This window comes from Kogia breviceps, chromosome 3, assembly GCF_026419965.1.
Source record: "Kogia breviceps isolate mKogBre1 chromosome 3, mKogBre1 haplotype 1, whole genome shotgun sequence".
In the NCBI taxonomy this organism is placed as follows: Eukaryota; Metazoa; Chordata; class Mammalia; order Artiodactyla; family Physeteridae; genus Kogia; species Kogia breviceps.
In genome coordinates this window covers 85552473-85574753 of record NC_081312.1, presented here as the reverse complement: position 1 = coordinate 85574753, position 22281 = coordinate 85552473, and the positions used below count along the sequence as shown (strand labels likewise).

The 22281-nt window shown below is 41.1% G+C and overlaps 1 protein-coding gene and 1 pseudogene across 30 annotated transcripts in view; one reads left to right on the top strand and one right to left on the bottom strand.

Moving 5' to 3' along the window:
• MGA (MAX dimerization protein MGA) overlaps positions 1 to 22281 on the bottom strand; it is a 156095-nt gene that overhangs the window by 121450 nt on the left and 12364 nt on the right. The gene's annotated exons all lie outside the window — the stretch shown is intronic.
• On the top strand, positions 6801 to 21773 carry LOC131752852 (N-terminal kinase-like protein; annotated as a pseudogene).

Below are 22281 nucleotides of genomic sequence, written 5' to 3'. Positions count from 1 at the left end.
TGCAAATCAAAACCACAATGAGATGCCACTTCATTTACACTAAGTTGAATATAATCAAAAAAGACAGATAGGGGCAATCCCTTGTGGCGCAGTGGTTGAGAGTCCGCCTGCTGATGTGGGGGACACGGGTTCGTGCCCCGGTCTGGGAAGATCCCACATGCCGCGGAGCAGCTGGGCCCGTGAGCCATGGCCGCTGAGCCTGCATGTCCAGAGCCTGTGCTCCACAACAGGAGAGGCCCCAACAGTGAGAGGCCCGCGTACCGCAAAAAAAAAAAAAAAAAAAAGACAGATAATAACAAATGTTGGCAAGGATGTGAAGACACAAACTCTCAGACTCTGTTGTTGGGAATGTAAAATGGTACAGGTGCTTTGGAAAACAGTTTGGCAGTTTCTCAAAAGATTAAACAGAGTTAACCTATGACCCAGTAATTCCACTACTATATAAATATACCGAAGAAAAATGAAAGAAATATGTTCACAAAAAAAAAAAAGTACATGAATGTTCATACCAGCATTATTCATAGTAGCCAAAAGCGGAAAACAATCCAAACATCCATCAACCACAAAAAGGAATGAAGTATCAATACATGCTACATCATGGATGAACCCTGAAAACATGATAAGAGGAAGAAGTCAGTCATAAAGAACCTCACATTGCATGAATCCACAGATATACAGAGTAGATTGGTTGCCTACAGCTGAGGAAGCTGGGGGGAAATGGGGAGTGGCTGCTAATAGGTACAAGGTTTCTTGCTAGGGTGATGAAAATGTTCTAAGATTGACTGTGGTGGATGATGGGTGCATAACTGTGACTACACAAAAAAAACAGTGAACTGTGTAACTGGGTGAATTTTATGGTATGTGAATTATATCTCAAAACTTTTTTTTAAATCACAGAGTAAACTCTTACAAATGAATGCTGAACAAGAGTACTAATGTCACAAAATTAAGATGCAAATGATGTGTAATCCTTTCTCAACTACAAGAAAAAAATTATTTCACTTCTCTGCACTAAACTTCACTCATCTGTAAATTCTCATAGTGATTTTAAGATCAGTGAGAACTTCAAGACAATTAAACAATGAGCACCAAGTTGTACCTATATTTTTTAACTTAGAATAAAAAGACCTCAATACTCTGAATTTGGCTTTTTCACTTCTGCTGTATGCTGGAATAAATATGCCCCACGCTTTTTTTTTTTTTTTAACCTGAACCTTTTGCATTTACATCTGCCACTGCCTTAGCATCTCCTTCCTTCTGTTGCAGTCCATAAATTCATCAGCATCATTCTCCCTAATTCCCTCCTGAAATCCTCTTCCTTCTTAAAAAATCTAGTGCTTTCATGGAGCCTGTCTTGATGCCCTTGCTGTGTAAACATTGGTCCTCTTCTTCTAAATGCCAAAGAATTTGGTTTGTCATTCTCTTTTGGAGCATAGAAATCTAGTTCTCACCATGCTGGACAAATTCAACAGAATTCTCCCTCAAGGTAAAAGCTCTACCAACAGCCCCTTGCATATTAAGGAGCTGTGAGGTGGCCTCTAACCACCTCACAGCTCCTTAATCTCCCTGTAAGTAACACATGACACTAATCTCCATGTAAGTACCACATGACCCTGGCCCTTGGGCCTAGCTACTTAGATAGGGTGGATGCACCTGACCCAAAGGTCACCAGTCCTATTGCCTCGCCATCAGCCTACAAGGAAGAGCTTGCTATAGAGCTAAGCTCAACAAAAATAACAAGACAGATTCTCTCTCTCAGATGTACAAATGCATTCTCACTCTCAACTAAATGGAAAGTGGTAGGAGATATTTATGTAGTTGGGAAGCCGGAACAGAAACTAAAACATTGCTGGAGAAGCCGTAAGATAGCAGAGACAACACATGACATGAAACCGTAAGGTAAGAAAAAACATATACAAAGAGGAGGATGAAATCAGCAATTCTATGATAGGAATGGTATGACCAGAGACCAAAAAAAGGCATTAAGAAACCCCAATGTAGGGGGAGAAAACTTGACAGCTACATGTAAAGGAATAAAATTAGAACATTTTCTTTCTTTATTTTTTTTGGCTGCATTGGGTCTTCGTTGCTACTCGTGGGCTTTCTCTAGTTGCAGCAAGCAGGGGCTACTCTTTGTTGCAGTGCACAGGCTTCTCACTGCGGTGGCTTCTCTTGTTGTGGAGCATAGGCTCTAGGCGTGCGGGCTTCAGTAGTTGTGGCTTGTGGGCTCTAGAGTGCAGGCTCAGTAGTTGTAGAGCATGGGCTTAGTTGCTCTGCAGCATGTTGGATCTTCCCAGACCAGGGCTTGAATCCGTGTCCCGTGCATTGGCAGGCAGATTCATAACCACTGCTCCACCAGGGAAGTCCTGAGGCAGATTCTTAACCACTGTGCCACCAGGGAAGTCCCAGAACATTTTCTAACACCATATAGAAAAATAAAATCAAAATGGACTAAAGACCTAAATATAAGACCAGAAACCATAAAACTCCTAGAAGAAAACATAGGTGGAACACTCTTTGACATAAATCACTGCAATATTTTTTTGAATCTGTCTCCTAAAGCAAAGGAAACAAGAGAAAAAATAAACAAATGGGACCTAATGAAACTTAAAAGTGTTTGCACAGCAAAGGAAACAATTAACAAAACAAAAAGACAACCTATTGAATGGGAGGAAATATTCACAAATGATATGACCCATAAAGGGAAACAGTATGGCAGTTTGTCAAAAAACTAAAAAAGAACTACCATATGAACAAGCAATTCCACTCCCAGGTATATATCCAAAAAAACCCAAAAATACTAATTCAAAAAGATACATGCACCCCCATGTTCACAGCAGCATTATTTACAATTGCCAAAATATGGAATGAGTGGATAAAGAAGATGTGGTGTGTGCTTGTACACACACACATGCTGAAAAGGCTATATATATATATATATATACACACACACACACACACACATATATGTGTGTGTATATGTGTGTGTATATATATATATATATATATATATATATATATATATATATATATATATAAAATACTACTCAGCCACAGGGACTTCCCTGGTGACACAGTGGATAAAACTCCATGCTCCCAATGCAGGGGGCCCAGGTTCGATCCCTGGTCAGGGAACTAGATCCCACATGTATGCCACAACTAAGGAGCCCGCCTGCTGCAACTAAGGAGTCCGCCTGCTGCAACTAAGACCCAGCACAACCAAATAAATAAAATTTTTTTAAATACTACTCAGCCATTAAAAAGAATGAAACTTTACCATTTGCAACAATATTGATGGACTTGGAGGGGATTATGCTAAGTGAAGTAAGTCAGACAAAGAAAGCCAAATACTGTATGATCTCACTTATATGTGGAATCTAAAAAATAAAACTAGTGAATATAACAAAAAAGAAACAGACTCATAGATATAGTGCACAAACTAGTGCTTACCAGTGCAGAGAGGGAAGCAGGGAGGGGCAAAATAGGGGTAGAGAAATAAGAGGTACAAAATACTATGTCTAAAATAACTAAGCTACAAGGATATATTGTACAGCACAAGGAATATAGCCAATATTTTATAATAACTATAAATGGAATATAACCTTTAAATACGGTGAATCACTATTTTGTACGCCTGAAACTTACATAACATTGCACATCAACTATACCTCAATTTTAAAAGTATTTTTAATCGAAAAAAAAAAAAAAGAAACCCTAATGCAGGGGGAGAATGAAGACAAATTCTCATGCTGAAAAGGCTACAAGAAAACCTACTCTACAGCTTCAGTGGATCCTTCCAGTTCCCTAGCTATATCCCAGTCTCCCTGAGACCTGGATCGACACTGCCCTTCCTGGATTACTGTGGGATTCCAGGCTCCCTTTTACCACATGGACCTGTGCAATGAACATCCAGTTCTTAAAGAAACCCAAATATCTCTTCATTACTTGTAATAGAAAGAAGCCTAACATACACTAATAACCCTTCTATAAGAAGTCACCTCCTTGAAAGCAAAGACTAGGTTTATTCAACTTAGACTTGCCAAAAATACCTGGAACTGTGCCTTTTACAAAACTCAGTACTCATGGAATTTATTGTAGAAATACTAAATGAACAAAGCCTCAGATATCCAGATTGTTCTAAGACAGAAGCAATCTAGACACAAAGGAAAATTCAGAGATATAAGACTATTCCACTGTACATAAAGAGGTCCAAAGCAGTGAGAGAGATACTGATCCTAACCCATAACTACTACTGACCTAGACACAAGTAAATCAAGACATTACATTTCCCTGGCTATAAATGAATCAAAGATGGACACATGGCTCTTCTGGTCAATGACGGTCAAGCTCAGGACTTTAGATGAAGAGTTTTTCCTACTGTACTTGAACTGGAAGGGCAGCAAATGGAGTTATTTCAGCCACTCTGCTGCCCTATGAAATCAACACACAGTGGAGAGCAAATCTGAATTCAGAGAAGGAAGCAGAATAGGTTCCGGTGACATCATATAAACTACAAAAGCCATGCCTGAAGCCAGTGCTTTCCCTGGACTTTTCAATAACATAAGACAAATTATTCTCTTTTTAAGCCAGTTTGGGTTGGGTTTTCTATCACTTGCAACCAAGTCTTTTAATTCGTATAGAAGCTCCCCAAAAATCTGCAGTTCACATTTCTCTTTTAATTTTTACAAAAATTCTAGCACATTTTATAATAGAAAAATTAACACATCCTTCTATTTGTTTACCGACTTAAATTTGGGTTTCCCCTAAAGACTTTCTACAGTTCTCTCTTTTTACTGTAATCCATACCCCCCCAGAGCCAGAAGTGGTTGCCATTCACTTGCCTTTCTACAGTAGCTTCCAGATCATGATCATCCTCCTTTATGGCCCCACCTTCAAGATATATCTTCCCCTCATCACCAACATCTTCTGATCCCTTAGTCATACCTTCCTCCTTCACTGAAGACCAGGGGAGCCCAGTTCAGAGTATTCTTCTCTACTAAATCTTATATTACAATCTTGGGAGATATCAATGTCCATGAAGATTACCCATCCAATTACTGTACATTAGAATTCATAGGCCTCTTTAGTTCCAAGGATTCTTAGCTCAACTCTATTTTAGGCACCTATTCTTCAGCTCTTTCCTCTGAATCTTGCCATCATTTAAAACTGTTCTCCCTTGATTACTCCAGTAGCTCACCAAAATCTTACTCTGACTTTACTTATGACTTTACAGAAACCTCTTGTCCCTCAAATCCTGATTCCTCCCAACCCAGATCCTATGGTTGGACATCTAAATCTCTTAGCAGCAACTTCAGATTTGTACCCCTTTCTCTGAACCTGACCACAACACCACAGCTCCAGGTCAACACTGTTTCTGGAAAACTGAGCTACTCTAAAGAAAAACCACACTAGATATACTGATACCACTATAAAGTCTCCAATTTACTCCTTTAAAATAAATTTCATACATTCCCTTTTTCATGCCCCTCAACAACTATTTCAATCATTTTCTCAACTCAAGCCCGCCAGTCACTCCCTGCCCAGACCCTTCACTCTCAACCAGAGAGACTGAAATCTGATCTTATAGAGATACTTAAGTTATCAGGCATGCCCTCCCTCCACCCCATATCCCTAGCTGTAATCTTATTTATATTCGTACTTCTCCTCACCTATCTTTATTTCACTCACAGGAAATGAGGTGTCCCTCCTGTTCAAAGCCAGCCCATCTACCTGTACCCTTGATCCACACTGTGACTCCCATGCCCTTCATACCTCCTTCAACACCCTGCCCTACCAGTCATACTATATTTTAAATCTTCAACCTCTCCTTCCCCAATGGCACCATTCCCCTCACCACAGATACAAGGTCAGGTCTTATCCTAAAAAGAAAGCCCTTCCTGGCTCCCATCCAGTCTCTTCCTCTTCTCAGCACATCTTCTCAAAAAGAAGTTATTCTCTTTTTCTCTCTCTCCTTCCCTCTCCCCCTTCCTTCTCCCATTCCTCTTTTCCCCTAACTCTCCCTCTCTTCCTTCTCCCTTTCCCCCCCCTCACTTCTCCTCTCTCTATTTCTCCTCTCATCCCCTTGCTCCTTCCCCTTCTCCTCTCTCTATCCTCTTCTTCCCTTCCTCCTTTATCACCTGCCATTTACTCTTCCACCTACTGTGAGGGGGATTCTACCCTTAACCCCCTACTGAAACTGCTTTTAAGGTCATCATGACTTCTTAATCACCAAATCAAATTAACATTTTCCTGTCTTTATTTTTTTATACCAATTTACTGTATTTGACACTGTTACTGTCTCCCTCTTGAATTTTTCTACTCATTAACACATTGGGTAGCACAAAGCAGACACTCAAATATATTTGAATAAATGAATAAGGGTACAAAATGAAACAACATCATGCATTTTTCTATCTCGAGAATGAGTATGAGTCAACAGCCCATGAAACATTCATGGTAATTAACTGTAACATCACGAACCAAATTAGACTAAGCAGCACATATCAGTAGTGGAACAATCAGTTCAATTACATGATTTTCTCCAGTCATCCTCAGCACCAAAAATCATAAACAGAAAACCAGGACTAATGATAAGCAAAGGCACAGTAATGAAAATTCTAAAGGAATCTAGAGTGCAAAGAAAAGCACAATACAAACCTTTTTTGTATTTTTTACTAAGTACCATATATGATAAAAACTATACCTGTCGCTAAGCCCCGGATCAGCCAGGAGTCCGCGGTTGACTTACTTGGCTGCGCGCCGGCAGTGCCTTTGAAAGGCGGCAGGAGGCAGCGAGCACGATGGCGAGCTTGGGTCTTCTGCTGAGAGTGCTGGGCCTGGTCCTGTGCGGGGCGGTGAGCCTTGGGCTGTCCGCTCCTCCCGTCCCCACCTCCAAGAAGCCCATCATTGTAATATTAATGTAAAGGTGTCATAGAGACAACATGAAAATCCTGGGAAAATACTATATTGCTGCATCCTATGTAAAGTATCTGGAATCCGCAGGTGCGAGAGTTGTACCCATAAGGCTTGATCTTAAAGATGAAGAGTATGAAAAGCTTTTCAAATCTATTGAGATCCTTTTCCCTGGAGGAAATGTTAACCTCATGAAATCAGGTTACGCCCACGTGGCCAAAATATTTTACAAGTTGGCCATACAGGGTTTTGGTAATGGAGACTATTTTCCCATGTGGGGGGGACCTGCCTTGGTCCAGTATCCAGTATATGGTGTCCAGTGGCATCCAGAGGAAGCTCCTTATGAGTGGGGAAAATTAAAAGGCATTTCCCATGCGCCTAATGCTGTGAGGGCTGCTTTTATTTAGCAGAGTTCTTTGTGGCTGAAGCTCGGAAAAACAATCACCATTTTGAATCCGATGTTGAAGAGGGCAAAGCACTAATTTATCAGTACCGTCCAGTTTATACTGGGAACATTTTTCGTTTCAGCAAAGTTATATATTTGATTGAAAGCCTTCAATGTGTTAACAGAGAAATTTTTATTAACTCCATGATTAAACTGTTGTAATAACTTGCTACTCATGACGATAATAAAAGGCCACAGAGATTCCTTTTCTATGAAAAAAAAAAACAAAAACAAAACTATACCTGTGTGTCATGAGGACACATATAAAGGAAAAGAGCTAAGCATAAATCAGTCTGCGGGACCAAATGATTAAGAGTTCACAAATAAAGCTGAAGTTTAGTTTATCAAAAGTTATGAGAAGTGAACTAGCAGAAGACACACATGAGAATGCAGAATTACTGCCATCTCATGACAAATTTAAACCAGAGAAGATTCACTTTACTTTTTCTAAGCAGATTTCTTCCCACACATTTTCCCTTAATTATTCCCACCATCAACATTTTAAATGATTTCAGGTGCTCTTGTCAGCAGCAGTACTTACTTAAAATGCATTCCTGACTTGTAAAGAAATCTTTTCAGATAAAAGATGAAGACTCAGAGACCAAACTTTACGGTCCAAACACACCAGAATCCTCTGCACCTTCTTGCTATCTGGAGCATTTTGACATAGTAAACTATACAAAGCAAATGGCTTTCTCCAACATGACTACTAATAGGCTACAGATTTCATAGTATTTTAAGTTTCTAAAGCATTTTAACATATACTTGTTTCATTTATAACTCACACCAAGTCTATGAAAACAGGCAAGGCAAGCATTAATGTTCTTCTACAGCAAGACAACTAAAGCCTAGGTCGTTCACTGATCATAAATCCCAAAGTAAAATGTGGCAATCAGACCCCATCACTTCCAAATTTTCTCCTCTCTCTCCTATTCCTTTGTCCTCAACCATTCTTACCTACTTCCTATCCATCTTAAAGGAAAAGGTATCTATCTCTCCTTTCTAAAACTAATCCACACTGAAACTCTTAAGCCTAGAACCCCCAACAGAACCTTCAATTAACTCCTTTTTCTCACCCACAATATCTGCCTTTCCTCTAGCTACCTCTCCTCATTCTATAAATATGTTCAAGTCTTCCCTTCCTAAAAAAAAGAAAAAAAATATCCTCAACCCTACCTGTCCCAGAAGCTGTGACCCACTCTCCCTCCCTCCTCTCCCTGATAAACTCTTAAGGTCTACAACTGCAGGCACTTGTACTGCACTTTCATCTCTCCACTAAAACATTCCTTATTAAAGGTCACCAATGAATTCCTAGTGGCCAAACTCAATAACCACTCTTCAGTTCTTATCCTTAAGTTTTTGGCCTTTGTCCTAAGGTATTTGACACCACTGACCATTTTACCCTTCCTAAAACCTGGCTTCACCCCTGGGCTCTACTATGTCCCTCTCTCATTCTCCTACCACTGACTTCCTTCTTAGTCTCCTTTACTTAACTCTTGTCTTTTGCAAATTACCTACATGTTGATCCTCTGCAGAGCTCCCCCTCTCCTTTTCTCTATTCAGCTAACCACACTTCCTGAACAATCTCTTCCACTCCCATGCCCTAAGTTACCAACCATATGCCTATGATTTCCTAAACTCTATGGTCTCTACACACCCTTTCATTATTTTAGGAAGAAGCTAGAACAAAATAAAAGTGATATTTATCAAATTTCTGGGCAGGAAGGAGGAGAAGCAGAAGATGGGATAATTTTCTAAGCTTAGAAACAAACAAATACAATGAAAACACAGGTTTGACTGCATAAAATTTTTAAAGTTCTGTAAACTAAGACAAACATAGAAAATAAAATAACACATACATATATTAACTACACACATGCCTATAAATATATAACTTGATAAATAAGTGGAAAAATCAGGAAATTTACTAAAGAAAAAAGTGAGCTATTACTTAAAACTACTGAAAATGTTCAACATAACCAGCAATTTAGGAAGTTCAATTGAGACCTATTAACTTTTTTTATAATGAGGCAATCCATATAACCTTCATAAAATTTTTAAAGCTGTCCTTGGGCCCCCCAAATTAAGAATTACCCTTCTAGATATATTCCTATTCATGTTCTAAGATTGCCATTAACTTTTTGTTGTTGTTGTTTTGTAACATTATTTGACAACCAGCAGTTAGTTCTCATCCACATTGACTGTAGATTTTTTAAAGTAGTGACAGGTACATAGGCAGGTACATAGGTAACCAATGTTTAGAGCTTGTATGATGAATCTTCAACCTCATTACATTTTCTGGACAAACACACATGGATACAGTATGCAACATTCCTTATTCCTTTGGCCCACAGAGTGTGGTGAGCCTGGTGTCAATGCACACATCTAGAGTTCCCACCTCTTTCATGGAAAATTTCTAGATCTCTCTGAGTGCCTGCCGGGATCGAACCCATGCCCACTGCAGTAGAAGCAGAGTCTTAACCACTCCAGGGAATTCCCAGGGCACTCCTTTTGAAGCTCACTCCATGGATGCGCTTGTGAATGGCAATGACATATTTTATTCTCTGGTCACCACCTCGCTGATGGCAAAATGGTCCTTCTTCTTCTTGCCACCCTTCTTTGCAGGAGCCATTCTGCCAGGTCCAGGTTAGAAAGGAAGAACGCAAGGTATTGCTGCGTTTGCTTTTTAAATAACATTATAATATGTTCTTAACATTCAAAGTCACCCCTACCACATTTCAGGCTCTCTTCTAGATGCTAGAGGATACAGCAGTGAACAAAACAGATAAAAATCAATGTCTCCCTGAAGCTTACATAGGATTCTAGTCTGGGGGTTGGGAGAAGAGAAAAATTAAATAAGTAAAATATATAACATGTTATATGATGACTAAGTGCTATGGAAATAATGCAGGAAAGAGACTAGTAGAATTGGGAAGGGTTACAAGCTTTAATAGTGTGGTTAAGGGCTCACTGAAAAGGTGGCATTTACATAAGACTTAGAAGAGTTGAGGGAATAAGTCATATCTGGGAGAAGAATATTACAGGAAAAGGCCCTCAGATGGGAGCTTTCCCAGGGTGTTTGAGGGATAGATGGATAGCAAGAAGATATTAGGACTAAAGAGAAGTGATAGAGAGGAACAATAATAGAAAATGAAATCAGAAAGGTAATGGGGGAGGAGGAAGAAGATCACTTAATATCCACCATGGGCCCTAAGTATCTCGACACACCTCTACTGAGTATGTCAAAACACAAGGCCTTAACTGTCCTCTGATTCTGAGCCACTTCTGTAGCTACTCACACAAGCAATTAAGTAAGCCAAAGCAAGGCAACCACAACATGACCACTATACCAATGCTCACTCCCAGGGGGTGGGTGGGAAGTTGGAGGTTTAGGGGCTGTAGGAGATCACTGCTCAGTTTTGGACAGGTCAAATTTGAAATACTATCAGATATCCAACTGGAGATATTGTATAGATAACCGAATATGAGTCCAGATTTCAGAGAAAAGGCCAAAGCTAGAGGTATAAATTTGGAAGTCAACAGTGTAAGAGACTAAATGAGCCAAGGAAATAAAAGTTTTTTGTTGTTTTGGCCACACCACACAGCTTGCAGGATCTTGGTTCCCCAACCAGGGACTGAACCCGGGCCACGATAGTAAAAGCCCTGAAAGCCCAGAATCCTAACTACTGGGCCACCAGAGAGCTCCCACAAAGATTTTTTTTTTTAAAGGTGATGACCAAGGTGTGAGCCTGGAACATTCTAACATTGAGAGGAAGGGAGATTAGGAGACCCTGATATAGGAGAACTAGGAGAATGTGATGTCCTGGAAGCAAATGGAAAAATGGTTTCAAGAACAAGGAAGTAATCAACTGTGGCAGAGTTCCTGACAGATCATGTGAAATGAGGAATGACCACTAGATTTAGCAATGTGGAGACAGATGGTCACAAGATATAATTCTAGAGGACTAATGGGTTCAATATCGTAACTGAATTCAAGAAAAAATGGAAGGAGGTTAACTGTAGGTATGGAGACAAGAGTTTCACTCTAAATTAATATTTATTTATTGAATGAATGATGAATGAATGCATCCCTAATCCTATCAAGTGTGCAATGAATTCACACACTTTGTCCGTGGAAATATAAAACAGTACAATCTCTTTGGAAAGAGACCTAATACACATCCCAAATGGTTTTTAAAATGCATAAGATACATGGATAGATAGATAGATATTATACCTCTAGAAAGGAATTCACCAAGATGTTAAAGGACTGGTTATCACAGATTGTAAGATTATAGCTAACTTTAATTATTTCTATATAATATTTCTATATTCTTCAAATGTTCTACAATGAACATGTATAACTTTTATAATCAATAGCTTTTTAAATGTTCATAGCCTATGCCTCAGAAGATATATCTAAATATTGCTTCTAAGGAAATAACCTGAAATTTAGAAAAAGTTTCATGCACCAAAATTTTTATCATGGTTTATTTAAACAGTAATAGCAACATCCAAGTTTCCAACAACAGGAGCTAGAAAAAGTTTAAGGTATGGTCTCTCAATGAAATATCAAGCAGTCATTTAGAAGGATGTTCGTTAACTGGGGAAATGCTTATATTAAAATTAACTGAATAGGGACTTCCCTGGTGGCCCAGCAGTTGAACTCCGCGCTCCCAATGCAGGGGGCCTGGGTTCGATCCCCGGTCAGGGAACTAGATCCCACATGACGCAACTAAAGATCCTGCATGCAGCAGTGAAGATCCTGCATGCTTCAAATAAGACCTGGCTCAGCCAAATTAATAAATAAATATTTTTTTAAAAAAATGTTTAATAAGATTAACTGAATAGGGACTTCCCTGGTGGCGCAGTGGTTAAGTATCGCCTGCCAATGCAGGGGACATGGGTTCGAGCCCTGGTCTGGGAAGATCCCACATGCTGTGGAGCAACTAGGCCTGTGAACCACAACTACTTAGCCTGAGCTCTAGAGCCCATGAGCTGCAACTACTGAAGCCCACGCACCTAGAGCTCGTGCTCCACAACAAGAGAAGCCACCGCAATGAGAAGACCGCACACCGCAACGAAGAGTAGCCCCGGCTTGCCGCAACTAGAGAAAGCCCGCACGCAGCAACGAAGACCCAACACAGCCTAAATAAATAAATAAATAAAATAAGATTAACTGAATAAATGTGAATAGATGGGTAGTGGACTAGTCATATGTGATTCTCTCCCTAACCAACTCTAAAACAACAGTAAAATCATTTTTTAAAAGAAAAAGATGATGGGCTTCCCTGGTGGCACAGTGGTTGAGAGTTCGCCTGCCGATGCAGGGGACAAGGGTTCGTGCCCCAGTCCAGGAAGGTCCCACATGCCGTGGAGCGGCTGGGCCCATGGGCCATGGCCACTGGGCCTGCATGTCTGGAGCCTGTGCTCCGCGGCCGGAGAGGCCACAGCAGTGAGAGGCCCGTGTACCACAAAAAAAAAAAAAAAAAGAAAAGAAAAGAAGAAGATGACAGATGACAATGAAGACTAAAGGAAGAACAGTGGCCTAGAGAAGAGAAAAATAAAAAAGACTAAAGGAATTTTTTTAAAAAGGACAAAGAGATTAGGAAAGGACACAAAACAAAAGATGTAAACAAATTTTTGGAATTTAGAAAAATGTTTAAGTGATTTAGGAGAACAGAGGAAGTGACAAATTCAATGCCTAGCAAAGGGGTTACAAAAATGAACAAGTCACTTCACTTTACTGAGTAAATACTTGAAAGCAACTGTCCACTCACATGCTTTCATTCCACAAATGTTTCCTAAGTGCCTACTAGAGCATACAAAAGTAAAAAAGACAAAGTCCTTTAAGGAGCTTACCTCCTTGTCATCTAGATTTCCATTTTGAAGTGTGTAAGCTAGGCTAACATAGATTCTACCTGTCACTTAAACCAATACTTTCAGGAAGCCAGCAGGAATGATATGTTGAACATACAAACTCTTTCTAGCTAATTCCAAAGAGTGATACCAAATGTCACTGCATACTTCCTCAGGAGGCATATAATTACTCAGAGTAACAGACCTCTTTGGCAACCCTTAAGAAAACTCTGTCCTTAGGTTTTAAAATTACCTCTTAACACAGTATGTAGTGCTTTCCTTGTAGTGGTCACTGCTTTGAGTTTTCACGTATCTAAAGATATCTGTCGTAGCTTTCTTTTAGAGAAAAATTAAAACTTCAATATTCTATCTATGCAAAAGCATTACTGACTCTACTCACCTTTTTATTTTTTTGGCCATGACACACAGCTTGCAGGATCTTAGTTCCTTGACCAGGGATTGAACCCAAGACCCGGCAGTGAAAGAGCCGAGTCCTAACCACTGGACCACCAAGGAATTCCCATCTACTCATCTTTTTATCAGGTGAACAACACTGGAAAATATTTGTTTGGCGTGACCATGAGGTTACAGGATTGCTGAAGTGAGCATAACATTAACATTAAAATTCACAGCATAACATTAAAATTCATTTGCATCAATGAGCTAGAGAAACTGGATAAAGGCCAAAGGTTAAATACAAGGTGATCATTATTAACAATACCCCTAGTCAAAACTAGAAATCAAAATAGGAATAGTTCCTAGCTGCAGAAAAACCAAGGAACAGAAGTACAGTGATGATTTCCACCTTCCTAATGGAGATTATGCAACATGTGGATAATTTATATTGGTGGTCATATCATAGGAAAAATATATCTACGTGAACAATCTGAGCCAGTCATCCTCAACTAAGTGGTTTTTCAGATTATAACTTAATAGTTCATATCAGTCTCCTAATAACAAGACCCTTCCTATCACAATTTTCATCAAAATGTTATAAATTAAGTAAGTGGTAGCTATGGATTATCAAGAGGCTTTGGTTCAAGCCAAAAGACAACTGAGAGACTTACTAGATTTAAAAAGTGGTGGTACAGGGGGCTTCCCTGGTGGTGCAGTGATTGAGAGTCCACCTGCTGATGCAGGGGATGCGGGTTCGTGCCCCGGTCCAGGAAGATCCCACATGCTGCGGAGCGGCTGGGCCCATGAGCCATGCCCACTGGGTCTGCGTGTCCAGGGCATGTGCTCCGCAATGGGAGAGACCACAACAGTGAGAGGCCCGCATGCCAAAAAAAAAAAAAGTGGTGGTACAAACAATCCAATTCAAAAATTAGAGGAAGGACTTGAAGAGACATTTCTCCAAACAACATATACAGATAGCCAACAAGCACATGAAAACGTTCTCCACATCACTAGCCATTAGGATAATGCAAACTAAAACCACAATGAGATACCAAGTCATGTCCATTAGGATGGGTATAATTTAAAAAAAATAATAACACGTGTTGGGAAGAAAGTGGAGAAATTAGAACCCTTGGGCATTGCTGGTAGGAATATAAATTGGTGCACTGAGGAAAACAGTTAGGTGAATTCTTAAAAAGTTAAACACAGAATTATCAAATGATCCAGCAATTCCAATTCTAGGTATATACCTAAAAGAATTAAAAGCAGGGGATCAAATAGAACTTCTACTTCAATCTTCATAACAGCCTTATTCACAACAGCCAGAAGGTGGAAACAACCCAAATGTCCATTGACAAACAGATAAACAAAATGTGGTATATACAAACAATGAAATGCTACTCAGCCCTAAAAAAGGAAATTCAAACACATGTTACAATATGAATAAAACATAAAAACATCATGCTAAGTGAAACAAGCCAGATACAAAAAGGACAAATATTCTGTATGATTCCAGTTATATGAGGTACCTTGAGAAGTCAAATTCATAAATACAGAAAGCAGAATGGTGATTGCCAGGGACTAGAGGAGGAGAGAATGGGTACTTAGAGTTTAATGGGGACAAGTTTCAATTTGGGCAGAAAAAGTTCTGGGGCTTCCCTGGTGTCACAGTGGTAAGAATCCTCCTGCCAATGCAGGAGACACAGGTTCAATCCCCGGTCTGGGAAGATCCCACATTCCACGGAGCAACTAAGCCCATGCGTCACGACTACTGAGCTTGTGCTCTAGAGCCCGTGAGCCACAACAACTAAGCCTGTGTGTCACAACTACTTAAGCCCGTGCACCTAGAACCTGTGCTCCGCAACAAGAGAAGCCACCGCAATGAGAAGCATGTGTACCACAACGAAGAGTAGCCCCCACTTGCCACAATTGGAGAAAGCCCGTGCACAGCAACAAAGACCCAACGCAGCCAAAGATAAATAAATAAAATTTAAAAAGAAAGAAAGGGCTTCCCTGGTGGCGCAGCGGTTGGGAGTCCGCCTGCCGATGCAGGGGACGCGGGTTCGTGCCCCGGCCAGGGAAGATCCCATATGCCACGGAGCGGCTGGGCCCGTGAGCCGTGGCCGCTGAGCTTGCGCGTCCGGGGCCTGTGCTCCACGACGGGAGCGGCCACAGCAGTGAGAGGCCCGCGTACCGCAAAAAAAAAAAAAAAAAAAAAAGAAAGAAAGAGGGCTTCCCTGGTGGCGCAGTGGTTGAGAATCACCTGCCGATGCAGGGGACACGGGTTCATGCCCCGGTCTGGGAAGATCCCACATACCACGGAGCGGCTGGGCCCATGAGCCATGGCCGCTGAGCCTGTGCATCCGGAGCCTGCGCTCCGCAAAGGGAGAGGCCACAACAGTGAGAGGCCCGCGTAACTGGGGGGGGGGGGAGAAAAAGTTCTGGGGCTTCCCTGGTGGTGCAGTGGTTAAGAATCTGCCTGCCAATGCAGGGGACGTGGGTTCAATCCCTGGTCCAGGAAGATCCCACATACCGCAAAGCAACTAAGCCCATGCGTCACAACTACGAGCCTGTGGTCTAGAGCCCATGAGCCACAACTACTGAAGCCCACGTGCGTAGAGCCTGTGCTCTGCAACAAGAGAAGCCCACACACCGCAACAGAGCAGCCCCCACTTGCCACAACTAGAGAAAGCCCAAGCGCAGCAACAAAGACCCAATGCAGCCAAAAATAAATAAATAAAATAATTTATATTTTTTTAAAAAAGAAAAAGTTCTGGAAACAGATTGTAGTGATGCACAACAATGTACTTAATGCCATTAAGCTATACAATTAAAAATGGTTAAATTGGTAAATTTTATGTTATGCATATTTACCACAATAAAAAGTGATGGTAACATTTTCAAGGAAGCACCCCAGGTAAAATTTGAGTAGAATTGCTAAGATACAACTTTATTCCCTCCTTTGAAAAGAATCTGGTATAACGATCAGCTGATGCGAAATAACCTTTGTAAAGGATGGAAAAATCACAGTGCTACCAGTTCACTCATTCTTATCTCAAAGAATGATCCTTTCTGTATCTGAAATTCTGTTTTAATACAATGTTTGTAAGATGAATGAATCCTTTCCATCCATCCTTGGGCCAATTAATTGCCCTGATTTTCAAGAGAATCCACATTGTGGTCCCAAAGAATCTCTTAATCTTTTAGCTCCCATCATTGCCTGCCATAAATCCTGCCCTTCAATCACAATGGTTTACTACTACACTGAACATAATTTATACTGATCTTCCTCTGTAAACTCTGCTTCTCCCTTTGGAATTCCTATCACCCCATTTTTAGTAGCAGCTGAGATCTAGAACTTTGAAGCCAGATTATCTGGGTTCAAATTCTGCCTGCAACACTTGTGAGCCATGTGACTTTGAACAAAGCACTGGGAAAGCAAAACTGACACTGCCTTGCCACCATTATGAATAAATGTCACATCCCATAGATAGGGAGAAAGAAAATACTTTGTATCTTGAGATAAATTAAAAAATAAGGGCTTCCCTGGTGGCACAGTGGTTAAGAATCCACCTGCCAACACAGGGGACATGGGTTCGAGCTTTGGTCCAGGAAGATCCCACATGCCACGGAGCAACTGAGCCCGTGCGCCACAATTACTGAGCCCGCGTGCCACAACTACTGAAGCCCGCGTGCCTAGAGCCCGTGCTCCACAACAAGAGAAGCCACCGCAATGAGAAGCCTGCGTGCTGCAAGGAAGAGTAGCCCCCACTCGCCACAACTAGAGAAAACCTGCACACAGCAATGAATACTCAACATAGCCAAAAATAAATAAATAAACAAATAAAAATAAAATTTTTTAAAAAATTGTCAGTCTCTGTAATTCTGATCCCCAAAATAAATGAAATCTTGAGCATTTTCTGTAAGCTTGGACTCCCTAACTAAACTTTTTCCCTAACTTTTAAAATACTGGTATCCAAAAAAATGTTATGCAACAAAAAAACAACCCAATCAAAAAATGGACAGAAGATAATACACATTTCTCCAAAGAAGACATACAGATGACCAGTAAGCACATGAAAAGCTGCTCAACATCATTAATTATTAGACAAATGCAAATCAAAACTAAAATGAGGTACCACCTCAAACCGGTCAGAGTGGCCATCATTAAAAAGTCTACAAATAACAAATGCTGGAGAGGGTGTGGAGAAAAGGGAACCCTCCTACACTGCTGGTGGGAGTGTAAGTTGGTACAGCCACTATGGAAAACAGTATGGAGGTTCCTCAGAAAACTAAAAATAGAATTACCATATGATCCAACAATCCCACTCCTGGGAATATACCCAGACAAAACTATAATTCAAAAAGATAGGGACTTCCCTGGTGGCACAGTGGTTAAGAATCAGCCTGCCAATGCAGGGGACATGGGTTCGATCCCTGGTCTGGGAAGATCCCACATGTCGAGGAACAACTAAGCCTGTGTACCACAACTACTGAGCCTGCGCTCTAGAGCTTGTGAACCACAACTACTGAAGCTCGTGCACCTAGAGTCCGTGCTCTGCAACAAGAGAAGCCACCACAATGAGAAGTCCATGCACCGCAATGAAGAGTAGCTCCCGCTGGCTGCAACTAGAGAAAGCCTGCGCACAGCAACAAAGACCCAATGCAGCCAAAATTAAAATAAATAAATTTATTTTTAAAAAAAAGATACACGTAGCCCGATGTTCATAGCAGTACTGTTCACAATAGCCAAGACATGGAAACAACCTAAATGTCCATCAACAGATGAATACATAGAGAAGATGTGGTGTATACATACCCCCCCCCACACACACACACACACACACACACACACATTGGAATACTACTCAGCCATAAAAAAGAACAAAATAATGCCATTTGCAGCAACATGGATGCAACTAGAGATTATCATAGTAAGTGAAGTAAGTCAGAAAGAGAAAGACAAATACCATATTATATCACCTATGTGGAATCTAAAATATGGCACAAATGAACCTATCTACAAAACAGAAACAGACTCATAGACACAGAGAACAGACTTGTGGTTGCAGAGGCTGCGGGGAGGGGTGGACTGGGCGTTTGGGGTTGGTAGATGCAAACTACTACATTTAGAATGGATAAACAACAAGGTCCTAATGTATAACACAGGGAACTATATTCAATATCCTGTGATAAACCATAATGGAAAACAATATAAAAAAGCATGTCTCTATGTGTATAACTGAGTCACTTTGCTGTACAGCAGAGATTGGCACAGCATTGTAAATCAACTATGCTTCAATAAAAAAAAAATTTTTTTAAAGGCACCAAAAAAATGTTATGACCTTTGTGGATATAACAATCATGTTACAAAATTGCTGTTTTCCACCATGACAAACTAATATAAACTCAATAACTTTGGTGATCTCATGTTTTGTCCCAATAAATGCCTGTATTTTTTGATTCAGTGAGCCAGTCAAAATCTGACTCCCACTATTTTGCAAGTAGATCTCTATTCTTTTCTAAAAGCTTTAGTTCCTGTGATTTCCTTTCCTGTTACCTTAATTCCAAAATGTTTCTTATTTTTCTTTTTAATACTTGTTTCTTTTGTAATACATCTCCTTTAAATGACAACCCAAAATTCCAAAGCCTCCTTTTGACCTCCACCTCCAAAATCTCAGTGCCCTTCCCCAGAGGTAACTAATATTTAAATTGGGTGTGTATCCTTCCAGACTTTTCTTTTTTAATGATTTTTCATACATATATATGGAAACATTGAAAACATACACTCTAATCTCCAGTTTCTTCATTTCTGTAACTGGAATGGAAACTACACCTGTCTCATAGGGTTGCTGGAAAGACTAAATGGAAAAAAAAAAAATCACAAAAAGTGCTATGTGCACTGTGCTTAGCACAAAGAAAAATCCCATTCATCTTTCAAGGTCCAGCTCAGATCACAGCTTCTCCATCAAGTTTACCCAGACTATTCAACTGCTGGTAATTTCTTTTTTTCTCCAGTGAAGTTTCCTCAACACTCACAGGACATATCATACAGTGCCTTGGGTCATGGCCCATCCTATAGCTAGTAAACACCTGGAGGGCAGAAATTCAGTCTCTATCCTTCAGAACAACTGACACAGGGTTCTATACAAAGTAGGTACTCAATAAATTAAAATACTAAAAATTTCTAAGAAGCAGAAGCCCATGTAAAGTTTCTTCCTGACACACCTAGTAAAATTCAAGTGTTTTCAGACTTTTAACTGTGTAAAAAGCTGCCTTAGGTTATCAAGTATATAATGAAAGTCAATTTCTATTGAGACCCAAAATCCCACTGATAAAGCATTCTATGCTTATTGTTTTTCTCCATTTAGAGTTTAAGTGTTTGGGAGGCAGGCAAATCTAGTAACTTTATTAATAAAATATATGTAATAATGCTATTATATAAACACAACTAGGTTTATATAATGAATATATTCCTTGAAAGTCACATCTAAGTTACTTCACTTTAAATGCACTGGAGAAAGCCAAAAAGGACAATATTAACAGATATACAAATATAACTACACAATATTGAACAAGAACAAGGACAGCACTGGGAAGTATGTAGAATTAAGTAATATAAAGTTCACGTTTCCTAAATCAACCCTTTCTGATGAAGACTTTTCTGGTTTTGGCCATGTCACACAGCTTGCAGGATCTCAGTTCCCTAACCAGGGATTGAACCCAGGCCATGGCAGTGAAAGCGTGGAATCTTAACCCTTAGGCCACCAGGGAACTCCCTGATGAAGACTTTTCAAAACAAAAGTGAATGTGAAAAATCTCATAAAAGTATAAAAGTTAAATTGCATTTAATTATACATTTGACAAATCACTTTTACTGAAAAGAACAACAGTCCTGAAATAGACACCTAGCATATTTGCTGCTCCCTAGTTACAATACTTATATGTGGTGACCCCATAAGAGTAGGCTCTCCATGACCCCCAGGAGCAGACGGTCAAGTCCATACTGCTCCAGGCCCCAAAGCTAAACGAGGCCAACCTCACCGTGGAGCTGATGAAGCTCTTCACGCAGCTGCAGGCCAAGGATGAACAGGGCCCAATTCGGTGCAATACCACCATTTGCCTGGGCAAAATCAGCTTCTACTTCAGTACCAGCACCAGACACAGGGTCCTCACCTCTGCCTTTAGCTGGGCCACCAAGGACCGTTTTGCACCATCCCAGGTCACAGGTGTTTTGGGTTTCACTGCCACCCACAACCTCTACTCGATGAACGATTAAGCCCACAAGATCCTGCCTGAGCTCTTACAGCCTCACTGTGGATTCTGAGACATCTGTGCAGGACGAGGCCTTCAAGGCCATTTGAAGCTGCCTGTCTAAACTGGAGTCTGTGTCAGAGGGCCCTACACAGCTGGCCGAAGTGGACTTCTCATGCAGCCAGCTGTGCAGGCTGGGCCATGACAGGGGTCTCCTTCCTCACCTCTCAGCTGATCCATGCACACCCCACAGCTGCTCCAGTCGAGACCAACATCCCCCAGAGACCCATGACCGAGGGACTTCCTTCCCCAGCCCTTACCCCTGTCCCTGCCATACCCATGACCTAAGGCCGCTGGGAGACACAAGAGGGCAAGGACACAGAAGAGGACAGCAGTGCTGCAAACAGATGGGAAGACGAAGACTGGGGCAGCTTGGAGCAGGAGGCCAAATGTGTGTCGGCCCACCAGGACTTCTGGAGTACTGGGGGCCAAGACAGCTGGGCTGGGCAGAGCAGCAACCCCGGCCACAAAGCCCTGGAATCAGACTGGAGCAGCTGGGAAGCTGAGGGGCTCATGGGAGCAGGGATGGCAGGAGCCATATCTCCCAGAGCTACCCCGTGAGGACACACAGCTGGCCAGCGAGTATAAATGGGATGGACTGGAGCTTAATGACAAAGGCGACCCCTTCGCTGCCCTATCAGCAAGTCAGAGGAGGCTAGTGCCCAGCCGAGACCAGACTCTTGGTATTGATGACAACTGGGAGGTCCTGGAGACTGAAAGCCAACAGGCGAAGACCGAACTAAGCTAGAAGAAGTGAGAGGAGCATCAGCAGGAGATGGAGGCCAACTGCACTGAGAAAAAGGTGGCCAAGGACCCCATGAAGCTGAGAACTTGGAAGCTGGACTGAACTGCCAGTGTGGGCGCTTCCCAGCCACAGAGAGCAGGCCCCGCAAATGTATGTATTATACAAGCCATGTGAGCCCGGCCCGCCTGGCAAGCACATCTCACGTGTACATAATCAGAGCCACAATAAATTTTATTTCAAGGTACGAAGGGAGGGAGGGAGGAAGGAGTATATGACAAGGTTCCCAACCTCAAGGAACTTAACTTTCTAATAGAGATATGAACTGAACACATGGAAAAAACTAAAGAACCACAGATAACATAGATGAAGTATTAAATCAAGTGTAGTAGATTGATGCTATAGGAGTTCAGAGACAAGGAAAACAACAAACACTGACTGGAATCAACAGAAAGTCCTGCAGAGTACAGCTCCTCACCCTGGGTTGACTATTAATGAAAGTAAGACTCCTCTGAGCAATCATCAACAAAAATCACCTTACTAGATTACTTTGATAGTGAAATAGGTATGGTCCTTGTCTCAAAGTGTTTATAATCAAAGAGGATACAGAATA